Source organism: Eucyclogobius newberryi, unplaced genomic scaffold (genome assembly GCF_026437365.1).
Source record: "Eucyclogobius newberryi isolate DKJ021-1_F unplaced genomic scaffold, fEucNew1.0.hap1 SCAF_2, whole genome shotgun sequence".
NCBI classification, from domain to species: Eukaryota; Metazoa; Chordata; class Actinopteri; order Gobiiformes; family Gobiidae; genus Eucyclogobius; species Eucyclogobius newberryi.
The window spans coordinates 17,271,791-17,274,751 of record NW_027315834.1 but is presented as its reverse complement, the minus strand read 5'-3'; positions in this window follow the sequence as shown (position 1 = coordinate 17,274,751).

Below are 2,961 nucleotides of genomic sequence, written 5' to 3'. Positions count from 1 at the left end.
AGTGGAAACGTCCATAGCTTTTCCCTTTTGCAGTTACTATTGCTGAGCAGAATACCACACATAGATTTCTATATGTTACAGCAGGTGTGGCAAGTCAGGGGTGTTTTAACTTTAGTTACTGTTAAAACCCAAACCAGGAGACCAACAACGCCACCTGGGCATGAATGGGCCCAGGACCATATAGAACAGATTAAGGCGCACAGTTTCGTTGTTGACACGAGGCATAGACATTTTTAATACAAGATGTGATTCATTTATAAATAACTTTTCTCTGAACAATAAATACCATAATAAAAACATTAGTCTCAGTGAAATTACACAATCATTGTCCATAAGAACAATCACACTTTTGAGGTTAAGAAAAAAAGGCAAGGTGGCAGAGCATTCTGGTCCCACCCCCCATGACCTAAAAGTTAAAGTTGGTTAGTGTTATAGATGGAGCAGATATGGGCCTAAAGTGCAGCTCTCTTTTACTGGGAAACTTCTGCTGCGCACCCTTGACGGGCAGCGGACGTAGCTAGTTCAGCCGGCTACACACACGGGACCCCAGCTTCCAGAACAACCAGTCGCCAAAGCGCAAACCAGGAGTTCCCCATAGGCACTAGTGCAATATAAATTAGTGGCGGTAGAATTAAAAGATTGTAATGAAAATGCCGAAACTACCCGAGGACAGGAGAACAGGGCGTCGACACGGCCCAATCTGAGGCGGAAGTGGGAGAAGCAGAGGAAGAGGAAGTGGTAGAGGTTTTTTTTTTATAGAGTGGAGTGACACCTGCTGGCCAATTTGATTGAAGACGATCCATACTATCACACAGGCAAAGTTTATAAATCCAGGTATTCTATTCACCTCATTCCGCATTTTCCACTTTTGCCTCTCTTTGCTACGGCACTTCCATTGTAATGGCACTTCTGGTTGAGCGGTAACTCCGTTCACTAAAGCCCCAGTCATGCCTAGATTGCTCTGACCCCTGTTTACACACGCTTCAGTCCCAGAACATTGCCAGGAGGCTCTGTTCACACTTAACCTGGCATTTGTTTCTCTGTATTCTATCAATATAACAGTGTGCTGCATCATTTAAATTGAATTAAACTGCAACCTGGGAAACCAAGCTCATAACCAAAGAAACGATCAGTGGTACTAGTATGTTCTAGCTTTATTCACACATAAGCCTTCTTTGCATTATGGAGATAAGGAATGCAGGGAATTCAGTTCTGGCTTCAATCACACATGGTAAATTCCCAAGTCAGGCTGCATGTTTAAATGGGGCTTAAGTGGAAAAACGAGGGAAACGTCTCACTGCTAAAATATTCTACAAAGTAGACTTGTGTAAAATGTTCAGTGTTTATGTGCACTGATTTGCTGGGCAGCCTGAAAATTGATTTGCTATTGAGATCGGCAGCCCTATGCAGACTAATACAAGGGGCAGTCGCTAAAATCTAAAGTTTTGCCCAATTATCAAAACCTTACACTCAAGGAGCAAAACTCGGCCTCAGATTTGCACCACTGTTAGCACAATAAGTCAGTTCACACTTTGTGCAAAACAATACACACAGTGATTTGCAACACTTAACACACTTGTATGCATTTAGACACAGAAGTATATCAAGATGTCACTTTCTTGCAATTCTAAAGCACTGACTGTCAAATGACCTCACCTATGTGCCAATCCATTGAACACTGTCATTAGGTGACCAAACACAAGATCGCTTAATTGTAGACACACCAATCAGGTTTAAGCACTGTAAAAATGCAGCAGGTGAGTTCACCAAACTGAACCAAACTGGAAGGGAGAGGAAAAGGAAGAGTGAGGATGAGAGGGGGAATCGGAGGAGGAGGAGAAGGAGGCAGAGGCCGTGCCAGAGGTCGAGGTCGAGGTAGAAGTAGAGGTAGAGGAAGAGGAAGACTTCAAGCAGGAGGAGGTGAAGCTGAAAGGAGAAGAGGTCCAACTGTACTGTGTTTTCTTTTTTGGGGGGGTTCTTTTTATACTGGATATTTTTTTATCTTTATTTTGCCATGTTGGCTTGAATATATGGAAAAAAATAAAGGACATTGTCAACAGCATTAGTCTTGTGTCCTGTGTGGTGTCTACAGTGATGCATACACGTGTGTGTAGTGTTCCCTGTGTGTATTGTTTTGCACAAAGTGTGAGCAGACATTGTGTTTACAGTTGTGCAAATCCGAGCCATGTTTTGCAAATTCACCGTGTACTTCACCCATACGACTCTATGCACTTAGAAGCAGGATTAGCCAAAAATTTTTAAGGTTTTCAACAGCAGTGTGTAACTGGTGCAAACATAGTGAAGTCATATGCAAAGTGTGTGTTTCATATGGTAAAAAAATATGGTTTTGATAAATTAGTGTAGAGTTTTTTACAAGAGTGTTTCATTTTGCAAAGGAGCTAAGGTGTTTTGCTAATTGGGTTTGAGGTTGTGCTAATTGTGTGTAGGGTTTTGCTAAATAAAACAAAACAATCAAAATTGTGTTTATTCAATCGTAAAAAACTGTAAACCGGATGGCACTGCCCAAGGCAGCTTCCAGAGTAACTTGAATAGAATATCAACTTTTTAATATCTACTTTGCCAGAACCCCCTTTGTACTTTAGACAAAGTGTGCCTGATTCAGTTTATTGTTTGTTAATTACCGCAAATCAGAGGATAACAGCAACTAAGCCCAAAGTATGTGTGTATGTGTGTGTGTGTGTGTGTGTTTGTGTAGACTACATAAAAAATAGGCAATTTTTTTTTCCCCTAAAGGTACTAACAATAAAATTACAGTTTTTTTTAAAGACATTAACAATACAAATAATGCAAAATATTTGTCCTTTAATATCTCATTTTCAAGAGGGAGCTGGTATAATTTAATTTGAATTAACAGGAGTATTTTAGAATTTGTGCGCATGTTTTGTACGTGTTTAATATATATGTACAATATGTGGGTGTTTTGAAATGTGTGTGCGTGTT